Source organism: Lissotriton vulgaris, chromosome 6 (genome assembly GCF_964263255.1).
Source record: "Lissotriton vulgaris chromosome 6, aLisVul1.2, whole genome shotgun sequence".
NCBI classification, from domain to species: Eukaryota; Metazoa; Chordata; class Amphibia; order Caudata; family Salamandridae; genus Lissotriton; species Lissotriton vulgaris.
In genome coordinates this window covers 1,655,703,390-1,655,716,670 of record NC_141694.1, presented here as the reverse complement: position 1 = coordinate 1,655,716,670, position 13,281 = coordinate 1,655,703,390, and the positions used below count along the sequence as shown (strand labels likewise).

Below are 13,281 nucleotides of genomic sequence, written 5' to 3'. Positions count from 1 at the left end.
TTCTGGTGCCAAAGAAGGACGGAGGACCGCGCCCTATCCTGGATCTACGCCTTCTCAACCTCTTCCTGAAAAAGTAGCAGTTCAGAATGCTCATGCTTGCCAAAGCTTTGTCTGCCATAGAACCAGGAGACTGGATGGGAGTTTTGGACTTCCAGGACACATATTTCCACATCCCTATCGTTCCGGCTCTCAGATACTATCTACGATTCACAGTGTGCCAAGGCACTTTTAGTTTGCAGCCCTGCCTTTCAGCCTTACCAGCACCCTTGGGTGTTTACCGAGGTGATGGCAGTGGTATCAGCTAATCTACGGAAGTCAGGGACCTCAGTCTTTCCCTACCTCGATGACTGGGTACTGAAGGTGGGTGTGGCCCAGGCAGTTCAGCCAAGCTGTTCAGTGAGACTGACTCTGAAGCTATTGGGCCTCATGGCCTCCTGCATCCTGCTGGTAACACATGCACCCTGGCATATGCGGGCTGTACAGTGGTGTAGGAAACTGGACTTTGTTGCAGTAACCCCTCCGTTTTCCCTGGTATTGGATGCAACTTTGAAAGTTGACTAGGTTCCGGTAACCTGTTTCCCAGTACCACTGTTCTTTCCCTAAAACTGTATCATTGTTCCACAATTGTCCCTACGTTAGGCTACATGTAAGTCCCTAGTAAGTGGTACCCCTGGTACCTAGGGTATTGGAATGAAAGAAGGTTCCTAAGAGCTGCAGCACGATTGTGCCACTCTATGGGACCCCTCACCAAGCTCATGCAAACTGCCACTGCAGCGAGTCTGTCTTGGTGCAGAGAACAAGAAAAGTCAACATGGCACACATCCCTGTGTGCCGTGCCTACCCAGTACTGCATGTGGTATAGGTAAGTCACTATTACAGCAGACCTAACAGCCCGAAGGCAGGGTGCACTATACCCATGTGTGGGCAAATCTGCACAAGCAGATTTGTCCCTGTGATATCGAAGTTCACCCTTGGATACCCCAAATGCATAGGGAAGCCATACCGAGTACATGGGCTGGACACCCATGATTACGAGTTCCCCAGCTACATGATGGCTTCAGTGTACCACCAGATGTTTGGTACCAAACATCCCATCTTAATAAACACACACTGATGCCAGTGTTGGATTTATTAAGAAATGTACCCAGAGAGCACCTTAGAGGGCCCCCTGAAAACCTACCAGCTACTAGTGTATTCACTGACTGGTCCCTGCCAGCCAGCCACTCTAGACAAGTTTCTGGCTCCCTGAACTGAGAGCTTTTGCTCTTGGAGGTCAGGAACCAAGCCTGCTCTGGGCAGTGGTGTTAGCACCTCCACCCTGCCAGATGAGCCTTTCCAGGGTAAGAAGCTTTAATGGCTCTGCCACCTTTGTTATGCGATCCAGACCTCTTCAGATAGTGTAGAAGCCAACCTCCCTGCCTTAATGCCACATTTTGGCGTCAAGACAAGCGGGAAAATTAGTAAGATTAGGAGGTGTGCCCCCTTCACCTGGAACCAGCCCTAAGGTGGACCAGCTGATGTGGGACCCACTTTTCAGATTCCACATCTTGATTTGGGCAGTATTAGTATTCTAGGGTAAGGGCTATGCCCATTTCCCACAGGAAGGTGTAGACACCCTAAAAGTAGGTAGCCCATTGGCTACTATCTGTCACTCCACCATAATGCCCCTAAATTGAGTATTTAGGTGGCACCTCTGAACCCAAGAACTCTGATTCGATGGATCAAGCAAAGAAGGACGAAGAAGAGTCACAGCTTAGCGAGAACTGCAGAAGAGCTGTGAACTTTTGCAGCAAAGCCTTGCCTGCTCGGAAACTCTCTCGACAATCACAGCAGATTGAAACGCCCTGCAAGCTGTAGAACTACCAAAGCCTTGAGTTGCCAGCCAGCGCTTTGAAAATAAACTTCAGATTACCTTGTAGTAGAGAAGCTACTCCCTTGCAGCCGCAGACACCGACAAGCAGAGTCCGGTCCACCGCCTTGCAGCTCCCCGGCCTGACCGATGCCGCAGACGACCAGGAGAAGGTACTCGTGCTCTGGAAGGTCAGATTTGTCGCCCCCGAGTGTGAAGACAACAGGACCAACCAAAGCCATTCATCACTAATACTCGGGATACCGGACGCCCTGCACCAAGCACCAACTGTGGGAGTCCAGTCTGGATTCTCACCACACCACGGCCAAGCAGCTCAGCATCACTGAGACTTTCCTGATTTTGCCCCTGCCAGCTGTTTGACCCTAACCTTGAAGGCCACTTTCCTCATCAACCCAGCCGCCTTTACCACTCTGCACCCAAGCCGCCTGGCCCGGGTAGCGAAGAGCTGGCTGTGCCCCTTGCTCCAAGAGCCCTTGCAACCCAAGCCCCCGTTTGGGAGCTCTCAGACTTGTCCCCAAATCCCCTTGAGCAGCCTGTTTCCAGATGGCCCCGCCTTCACCGTAGTACGCCCATCTACAACCTAGCCAGCAAACTGCTCCCAGTGAACCTCGAGCAGTTCCCAAAGAACTGCTGGTTGCACTTTGAACCTTGGCCCTCTACAACGCTGACTTCAGAAGGTGAACTCCTGAAATCAACTGTACTCACTTTTATTGCTTTTATGACTTTTACTTCTGTAGGATTGCATTGTGCGTAAAGGTGCACCACTTTACTTACTGGTAAAAATTGAAACTCAACAAGTACTTACCTTGGAATGAAGTCCTTGGTTTTGAAACATGTATAAAAGGAAGTGTTATTTTTCTAATCTGGTCTTGGATTTATTTTTTGAGGGTGTGTCTCATTTATTGCCTCTGTGAGCACAACAACTGCTTAGCACTACCCTACTTTAGCCTCTGTAAACCAGTTGGGACCCAGTGGACTCATTGCACAAGTGTACTTCTTTTTAGTACACTATATAGAGCCAGCTTCTTACAAGTGGGTCCTGAAGGCCCAGTGGATGTAGCATCAGGGGAATCTCTTCCACATGGTCCAGATTTTGGAGCGCACTGCAAAATACCTGCAGTGGTGGCTAACGAACCAGGACTGGGTCAGTGGCAGACCTCTCTCCCATCCCTATCCAGATATTATGGTAGTGAGAGATGCGTTACTCCTGGGTTAGGGTGGCCAGGTGGGAGAGGTGAACATCACAGGACCCTGGTCTCCGGCAAAGCCCTAGCTCCACATAAACCTGTTGGAACCTCCAGCAATTTATTTGGCCTTGCTCCCTTCGATCAAGGAAAGGATGGTGTAGGTGTTCACTGACAACACCACTGCCATGTGGTCATGCAACAAACAGGGCAGAGGGGGTTGTGCAACCTGTGTCAAAAGGCCCTGTGCTTCTGGATATGCCTGGGACATCAGGCTTTTCCCTGGTTGTTAAGCACCTGGCGGGGTTTCTGAACCCCAGGCAAACTCAGCCGAAGATGACTAGCAGATCACAAATTATGTCTGCGTCCGGAGGTGGTGCATGGTCTCTTTCAGCAGTGGGGAGAGTCTTGGTTAGATCAGTTTGCCACCGTCGAAAATGTACAATGTCAGCAGTTTTGCATGCTGGAGATTCAAAGCCAACAAAGACGCTTTTCACATTGAGTTGGACTCTGGCCTCCTGTATGCCATACTTCTCCTGCCCAGAGTTCTCAAGAAGATCCAGAACAACCGGAGCCCAAGTCATCCTTGTGGCTCCTGAGTGGGCATTTAGAGTCTGATATCCTGAGCCGCTGAGCATGACCATTGGTTTCCAGTCAGGCTGCTTCTTCGGGAGGATCTTTTTTTGCAGCAGCAGGGCTGGGTTCTGCACCTGAACCTGCACACCCTTCCCCAATATTCTCTTTTGAAATGCCCTGTTGTATTCCGTTTTTTTAAAGGTCTGCAGTACGTTTCCCCTACTCTTTTTTATCATGCCACGGTTGAGGTGGGAGCTCAACTGTGTTCTCACTTTCTTCTCTTAATGTGTGTGCCATTCAAAAGTTTGCACAATTGAGCTCTTTGGCTGCTCACCATTAAAACTGACTTTTTAGTGGCCACTGCATTAAAGTGCAGGTTCTCTCTTTGCACCCTCTCTACACCCCCTTTTATCGAGACAAACTGGTCCCGCGGACACATGCTGCTTACTTCTGAAGGTTATCATTCCCTTCCATGTATGCCAGAGCATTACCCTATCTACCTTCTTTGCTCTGCCTCATCCCTCCAAAGTGGAGAGAATCCATCGTCTAGACCCTAAAAGAGTGTTATCATTCTACCATAATCGCACAAAGGTAGTCCAGATAGATGATCAAATCTGTGGCCTATGTTGGAACCAAAAAAGGGAAGGCTGTGCAAAAGCAGCCCATCTTGCAATGAATTGTCCTGTGTATTAAGATCTGCTATTCATTGGCCAAGAAACATCCCCCTGAGGTCGTGCGGGCTCACTCTACCAGAGCCAAGGCTACAACTACTGGGTTAGCATGCGGCTTTCCTTTCTTAGACATCTGTCAGGTTAGTGATATGGGCATCACTGCACACATTCACAACACATTACTGCCTGGAGAGTCATGTTCCATCGTGACAGGCACTTCGCCTGTTTGGTCCTACAGGACATTTTGACCTAATCTGGTTCGCAGACAGACCTCTGAGGAGGTATTGCTTGGGTATCTATTCTCAGGTAAGGAATCTGCGGCCAGAAGTCTCTGTCAAATGAACAAGTTACTTACCTTCGCTGGGGCCTCATATGATAAAGACTATATATAGCCGCAGATTCCTTACAGACTGCCTCCACCCTCCCCGCTCTGCAAACCGGTTAAGGTGTAAGGGACATCCTTTTTAGAGCTTTAGTCTTTTCTAAACTGGTTGTCAATGCTCCTCGTAGTTCCGCGCTCCTGGTGTGGAAAGTTGGGAAAATAGCTGACTTCAGCACGCCGAGGTGGCACCTAAATAGGTAACGCGCATGTCACTACTGGCGTGGACAACGCAGCTAAACGGCCCACCTACTGGCGTACAGGGTTACTGCTCAAAAACCTTCCGGATCCAGTCTGACTGGCCTGGGGATATTCTAAGGAAAGGAATCTGCAGCTAGATTGAGACTACCAGATAAGGCTTTACTGAAGGTCAGTAACTTGTTCTTCGGTATGAAATACACAGGATGGATGTAGCAGTTACATTCTAGCCCGTGTCTTTCTTTTGTTATGACATGCACAGGGTGATTGCAGCAGTGTGAACCTAGCCTTAATCTTTATTTTGTTATGACATGCAGAGGTAGAAGTTTGATACCAGCATTAGTCCTTCGTTTGGTTTGACATCCACACAGTAGCTGTAGCAGTTTTAACTTTGATCCTAGTCTTAATCTTTCTTTTATTATGACATGTAGCTGTAGCAGTTTGAACCTAGCCTTGAAAGCTTTTAGCTTGCGTTTAGTATCCTTGTACGGATCATGAGCAACTGGACTTTGGAGTTTGTTGGCAGTCTTTTATTTTGTGTTTTTGTTACTTCTGTAACCAGGCTCATGGAATTCAAGAATTCCCGGCTGATTATTCGGATTGTTTTATGCCCATTAGCCAGCCCCTTTTCCTAAACCTGATTTTCACGGATTCATTATTGTTACTGATGTTTGCAGCCTCTAGATTTTCTTTTCACAACTTTGGCGCTATCTACCTATTTACATAACTAGATACATTTTAATGTACATTTGCATTTATTTAAAAGGCATCAAAAGCACGATGTTGCGTCATTTGGAGCCTAGCAAAACTAATGTTCTCATTTATTTACGTAACAAAGTAGACCATACAGTTTTTTAAGATATAAATTGTATGCATGTTATGTCTTTGAACACAAATTCGTAGCGTTGTTGTGATCTGTGTAGTGTGAAGATACCGTGAACGGGTGTACTCAATAGCAATATGTTAAAAGATATCTCAGTAAAACAACATTTTTTTTTATAGGTAATTTAACCCGAATCCACAATGGAAGAACAGCTTGTCTTCGAAATTTACTGGTCGAGCGTTGGACAAAGTTTACAAAGCTGAAGACTTTTCAAACACGCAAAATGAAATCAAGAAATTTTCCTTAAATTGTTGGGTATGTTATGTATTTTACATGTGCAATTTCTCAGTTAAATGTTTTCCTTAAGTGCCTTAATTTTCGGAAATTAATTCAGGGTCTAACCCGCCCACGAGCCTAGAAAACGGTGAAATGGAAACGTGGTCAGGACCTTACACTTTTTGGGGCATAGCTGAAGAATTTTTTTTGCATTATGTCCCTAATTTGAAAAGCAGTGACAAACAGACACAAGGTTTGCCTTGACATAGTGCTTTCGCACATTCAGATTAAATCTAAAGCCACTAGTAAATACACAGCGCATACATATGCAGTGATCCTTTAAGGCATAGGCAACGCACAAAATATACCCAGACAGGCACTTACACCTAGCATTATTACCTGTATAGACATTGCACCTAAAAGGCAACCATCTACAGCTTCCACTATATACTCTATAGGCAGTGTAGGTATTAGGGATGAGATATGGTATGAACGAATTTCATCATACTGTGAATGTATATGTTCATTATATATTTTTCATATGTAGACTGTTCACTCCACTGTCAAAGTGTCACAGATTTCCAGCAGAAAATTTGGAGGCTTTTCCTTCCACGATCTGGTTATCACCACCAGCCATGATAATGATTAAGACGGTGTAATATTCTCTTTTACTGTCTCTCTCTTCTTTCTTCTATTTCTATATTACTCTTTCTATCCCTTCTATTCTAGAACTCTTATTCTCGGATTCTTATCTGCTCTGCTATTGAGATGGACGGCTCTGCTGTGGGTCTGTTATAAATGCTAAAGAGTAAGATAGAAATAGAAGAAAGAAGAGAGAGACAGTAAAAGAGAATATTACAGACGGTATACTCTGGTGTATTGTACGACTGTCTTTACGCCTAAGAGATGCATCACTACTGCAGGGTTATCCATCACCAGATACAGGGACCGCAAGCTGGCTATGTCATCACTCTCCTCAAAGGCGTAACAAAGCACTCACACCTTACTGACAAGCTTGTCCCACCCTTACTAAGGTTCCGAAAGGTTTTGAAGATCTGACTTTTAAATAACTAGGACCTGTCGAGCTGTTTCCCAGTTGGTTAACTGCACCCTGCCTGTGCGTTGATGCAGACATTTCCTTCCTTGTGTTGATTTAGGGAAGGACACCTTTCAAGTTTTTTTCTGCTCTTTGGAATTCTCGTAACATAACATAATGTTAATCCTTCCTGTGTTCAGTATCATGCCTCTTGCTCTGCAGTTTAGGGATCTTAATTGAGGCTGAAATGAGTTTGTTTACTAATGCATCTCTGACTTTTACATGGGGATATGTAGGGAAACTGACTTTGGCTACTTAATGCATTTTGACTTAAAACAGGTATTACTAGTTGACATAACTTCCCATTGGTCGATTTTGACTAATATGGAGTGAAGCACTGTTAAGTAAGGCTCCAGGCGAATGAATTCAAAAGTGCTTTATTTATAGTAGAAAAACACACCGGTAAATTAAGCAGCGCTCCGGTCACCAGCCCTAAACATGGACAGACCAACTCTCACTGCCACTCTCAAACTGGCACAACTGTCATTGGACAAGCCATCTGACGCAACATATGCAAATTAGGTAAGTTGCGCGGCAGGGACGGGGGTACGCAGGGGACAACGCGCGATATGCCAACTGTTAGAGAAACTGTCAAAGTAACACATCTCCTTCCCTAAGGAGATGAAAACAGGAACTGAAGTAAAACACGAAGTCCATGTACTTCATGAACCTGACCACCAGGCGCCCATATCAACCGTGAGACTTGTTACTTCCTCGTTGTAGTCATTAGTGCACAGTCCCACATCGGCCCTCTCATAGTTCTCTATTACTGATTCACTGGTGTTTTCCTTGTTGACAGGGTAAGACGGGTCCTCAGATCCCCTGAACTCCTGCTTCTCCATAGACTCAATTTGCATCCCTTCCGCTACCCAATCCACTTCTGGGTGTGGACGCTGTAGGTGTTCTAGTGTTCCTTCACTCCCATTCTCAGATTCCTCATAGTCCAGCCATTCATAACAGTCCTTCATGTTGCGGTGCACGGGACACAACTTCCTCGCACATCCTTCTTCACATTGATCTGTGTCTCTCGCTAGATAGTCCTCTTCCTTAGAATTGTACACAGTACTAAGGCCAACGGTGATGCCATTGTCCCTAAGATCCATTTCATCCGTAACTTTCTCTTGGCCCTTTCCTTCCTTCCATATAGACGATTGAATTCTGCAGGAAGAGTCGGTAGAGACCTCTAGACTACTGTACGCTTTTCCTCTTCTGGACTTATTGTGCATTCCGCTCATCTCCCCAATAATCTTATGGTGTGGGCGCTGTAGGTGTTTTAGTGTCTCTTCACTCTCCTTTTCTGACTCCCCACGATATAGCCAGTCATAGTAATCTATTTCGCTGTTGTACTCTAGCTCCTCCAGACACAAGTCCTCTTCTTTCCCCTGGAGTTGTGTTGGTATGCATCGTCCCTTTTCAACCAGTTCACTCCCTTCCACTTTTACTCCTTCACCTTTCCTGATCTCGCCGTCTTTACTTTCGTGTTTTTCATCATTTTTTTTCTTGTAAATACCCAGTTTTATTTTGTCGTTTTTTACAATTGCTAAACTTGTTCTTCCATCTCTACTTGCTTTGCACGCGTGGGTTCGGATCCCATCCTCGTCGCCAGCTTTGTTAAGTAAGGCTCCAGGCGAATGAATTCAAAAGTGCTTTATTTATAGTAGAAAAACACACCGGTAAATTAAGCAGCGCTCCGGTCACCAGCCCTAAACATGGACAGACCAACTCTCACTGCCACTCTCAAACTGGCACAACTGTCATCGGACAAGCCATCTGACGCAACATATGCAAATTAGGTAAGTCGCGCGGCAGGGACGGGGGTTCGCAGGGGACAACGCGTGATATGCCAACTGTTAGAGAAACTGTCATCGTAACAAGCACTTGAATGTTGGGGTCAGTTTGGGTGTTTGATCATTCTTGCTTCAACCAGGAAAATTTCATAAGTTGGCCATACCGCTGGAGATTCTTAATGCCAATACAAAGGTCGAAGTCCTAACATGGAATGCCAAGTGTTTAAACAATCCCAGAAAATCACAGCAAATGCTTACTTACTTAAACCCCAGCCTGCATTAGGAGACTCATCTATCAAAGCAGATAGAGTGGCTTTGCCAAAAGGTGAAGTGCACATACATATTTTGCTCCACTTAATCTAGGGATTTATTGGTTCTGATTAAGAAGAGTTCCACTAAGGGGGCGTGGCCAGCTGGCAACGAAGATGGCCTCTTCCTGAAGCGGTGCCAACACCCGACCACGCCTTTTCATCTCTCCATTCACTAATCCGCCCCTCTGAGCAATCTGAGGCTGATGGGCTGATTGCTCTTCTGAGGGGAACCAGAAGAAACAAGCGGTCCCAAGAATGAAGACGGCGCAAACTTCTGGGCTCCGGCGGCCTGCTCGGCAGAGGGAGGGCTGCCCTTTAGTGTTCTGAGCAGCCGGGAGAGTGCACTGCAGGCAGTGGGTAAATCTTTGTTCCCCCGCCCCCCTATAGCCCACAAGCCTAAACGGGGGACCGGTGGAGCCCAGCGTCCTGAAGACAGAGTGATGCTGGCCTCGATGCTCTGGCAATCTCCACAATGAGGAGTGGCACCACCCTTCGGCGTACTGAGAAGCTGAGATGGTGCGGTGCCGATGGCACACGGCGCTTCGCTCTCCCCTTTCTCTGTGATCCACAAGCATAGGCAGTGGGGACCGGGGAGGAGAGAGGAGACGCGGGACACAGAAAGCTGGAGCTACTCGCCCAACGTAAGAACCATTAAATGGATTATCATTGTCCCAGGAGACTCTGCACTGGATAGCTCCACAACCCAGCCACTGATAGTGACATCACAGTGGTTAAGACTCTGAGAAAAGACAGGGGGAAAACCGACAGGCCGCGTGGGGCAAGCTATCGCTTCACAGGCAGGCAGCTGTGAGTACTCCTTTTCACCTACAAATCTCCCTCCCCCTGTGCCACCCTGCCGAGACATTGAATTATTTCAGTAGGTATTGGAATCGGCCACAATGGTGGGTGGCAAAGGCCATAAAGGTGCCCACCAGAAAAACTGGATCAGTTCGTTCTTATGGAAGACGGGGGTCCGGGTAACAAAGTCCGGGACCATTTGGCAGCAACGGGGCCTACTCCATCAGAATAAGAATCCCTAACATTGCAAGATATAATGACGGCGATTCAGGGTATAAAAACCTTGCTTGAGATGAGAATGGACACAATCACAATGGTTGTGTCAAACCTCCCTAATATAGACTCTAGAGTGAAGGAAAGATCTAGTTACTTACCTGTACACTATGGTTCTCCAGTATTATCTTTCATAGATTCACATGCTTGTATCTTCCCCGTCGTCATGGTGTGAGTCTCCCGGTAAAAGAATAACCATAGCAGTAGAAGAAAAAACTGCCTGGAAACCATAGAGTAGTAAAACAATAGGCAACCTCTCATCCTCATTATGTGGTCCAAACTAGAGCCAATCAGCTGCCAGCACCAGCCTACACCATTCCCAGCAGAGCCACCATGCCTCAGATTTCCAACAGCCCAAGATTGAGCATTGTAATAAACCAGAGATAAAGGTGGTCTACCTAGAAGAAACGGGGAGCTGGGCGGGTGCATGTGAATCTATGAAAGATAATACTGGAGAACCATAGTGTACAGGTAAGTAACTAGTTTTTTCTCCAGTATTGTATCTTTCATAGATTCTCATGCTTGTATCAGAATAGATAGCAGTCTTTTTCTAAGAGCGTTTCTAGGCTAGACCCTCTTTGTCTCAGGGCTCTGCGCCGTAAGCTCTCTTTTTAATTTTTTTTTTAAAAAACAGACTCATTAAGAAAAACATGTTATAACTTTTGTCATTAAGAAACCTTTGTGTATAAACAACATTACAAAAAAGTAATTGTAAATTTAAAAAACATGTACCTTATTTAAAAGGTGTCATAGAACTGCTTGTCCCACTGCTGCATCTGCTTTCCATTCTGTGTCCAGACAATAATGTTTGGTAAATGTATGGACATTTGACCAAGTTGCTGCTCTGCATATGTCTGGAAGTGATACGCCTGCTAGCAATGCAGTTGAAGTTGCCATCTTCCGTGTATCATGAGCACGTACTTTTGTGCACAGAGGTTTTCCCGCTTTTTCTTGACAGAAGACTATGGCGGACGCAATCCATCTAGAGATGGAGGATTTTGAAAGAGCCAAACCTTTTCTAGGTCCTGAGAAAGCAATAAACAACTCATTTGATTTACGAAAAGATTTTGTCTTTTCAATGTAAAACTTAAGACATCTCCCAATTTCCAAAGTATGAAAAGCTTTCCCTGCCGCAGTGATAGGATTCTTGACATACGTAGGCAGGATCACTGGTTCATTTAAATGAAAGGAAGAAGGTATTTTAGGGACACATTTTGGATTAGTTCTTAGCAGCAGCTTATCCGATCTGAATTGCATGAAGGGATCTTGAATTGAAAAGGCTTGAATTTCGCTGACTCTCCTGGTTGATGTGAGAGCAAGAAGTAATGCTACTTTCCATGAGAGAAATTGCAACTCAGCCTTGTGAATTGGTTCAAAAGGTGCTTTCATGAGCTGTGACAAGCTTATGTTAAGCTGCCAAGGAGGCAGAGGACGTTTAATTGGAGGAAATTTCCTGTATAAGCCTTTTAGGAGTTCTTTATTTAACCTTTGAGACCAAAGAGATGGACACCCTGGAGATCTACGGTATCTGGATATTGTTGCCAAATGGACTTTAATTGAAGAATGAGAAAGTCCCGATCTGGCTAGTTGAAGCAGATATGGAAGAATTTGTTCCGGTGAGCAAGTAAAAGGATGAATCTTATGTGCAAGACACCAGTTACAGAATCTTTTCCATTTTGCCGTGTATGTCTTGTTAGTAGACATTGCTGTAGAACTTGCCAGGATTTCAAGACATTCTTGAGGAATATCTAGTGACTGAAACTCATGCTCGAAAGGTTCCAAGCTGACAATTTTAGAGAGGTCAATTGCGGGTGAAGAACTTGACCCTTGTTCATGGAAATCAGAGTTCGGATTATCGGGAACTGTATCCTGGGCTCCACTGACAATTGGAGAAGTTCTGTGTACCAAAATTGCCTCGGCCAGGCTGGGGATATTAGAATTATTTGGCAAGGTTCTGATCCCATCTTTCTCAGTATCCTCGAAATTAGAGGAAAAGGAGGGAAAGCATTGTAGGAAGGTGGATATCTGACTATGGTTGCCCCCAACTTTTTGCCTGGTGTTTTGCTGGTTTTCGACTTAGTTGGCCTGGGATCCTGCTATCCAGGACCCCAGGCTTCCTGCTCTCTCTGTAAAATGGACTCCATGTACCTTAGGTACATATCTAATTCGATACTGAATCACCTTATCAGCCCCTGTACAGTGTACCTTAGGTACCCAGGGCATAGGTGCACTCAGGGCCTACCAGGGGCTGCAGCATGTATTATGCCACCCCTGGCTGCCCATCCAAATCTGACACAACTGGCTGATCAATCAGCTGGGGCAAGGTGGTTTAATCACCCTTTGCTTTAGATATAGTATCCCTATATCTAACCCTAAAATGGACACATAACCGCCTATCAGTCACTCCTATGGCAGGCCTTATCAAGCTTGAAGGCAGAGTGCTTGGAATTATGTGAGATGGTGCTCTAGCATGAGCTGAGCCTGTCTGCAGCTTTCAGAACCAAGTCCTTTAGCTGTTTCCATGATAACGCTATACCATATACTCTTAAGTGCATTATAATCCTCGCGGTTATTGCTAACTTTGGTATAGCATTATCAAAACATGTCTAGTAAGGTGTCATACGAATTGGAATACAACCCTTTCGTCAATTCTGGCGACGGGGGTAGCATTCCACCCTTCAAGAGGGACACGACATGTATGTAACTGTGAACCCCGGTTAAAGTTAACTCGAGCCTCAGCATCACAAAATGGATGCTGCCACCACAGACACAAGTCTGACCTCCTGCTGCTGGGAGTCCTTCCAGCGAGGGAGGCTTGGACAAAGGGTTTCCTGCCTTGGGAGGTGCTAGCACCACCCCAGACAGGATTTTGTGTATTAGGTAGGACAGGGCTGAAAGGAATGAGACATGCCTGGGGCACAAAAGGTGTCCCTGTGCATACACCGGTCTAAACCAGTTCCTGGGGCTCTCCAGCCCCATCTCTGGCGCAAGACCGGACAAAGGATAGGGGGTGTAACCACCCCCCTTCCTGGTCCCACC

At 46.0% G+C, this 13,281-nt stretch overlaps 1 protein-coding gene across 4 annotated transcripts in view; it reads left to right on the top strand.

The window, feature by feature from the left end:
• The window catches only part of BICRAL (BICRA like chromatin remodeling complex associated protein), a 744,270-nt gene that overhangs the window by 214,383 nt on the left and 516,606 nt on the right, over positions 1-13,281 (top strand). For all 4 annotated transcript variants that reach the window (XM_086927816.1, XM_086927818.1, XM_086927815.1 and 1 more), the window contains one exon: positions 5,881-6,016. The gene's annotated coding sequence lies outside the window, so the exon portion shown is untranslated. The remainder of the gene's footprint in view (positions 1-5,880; positions 6,017-13,281) is intronic.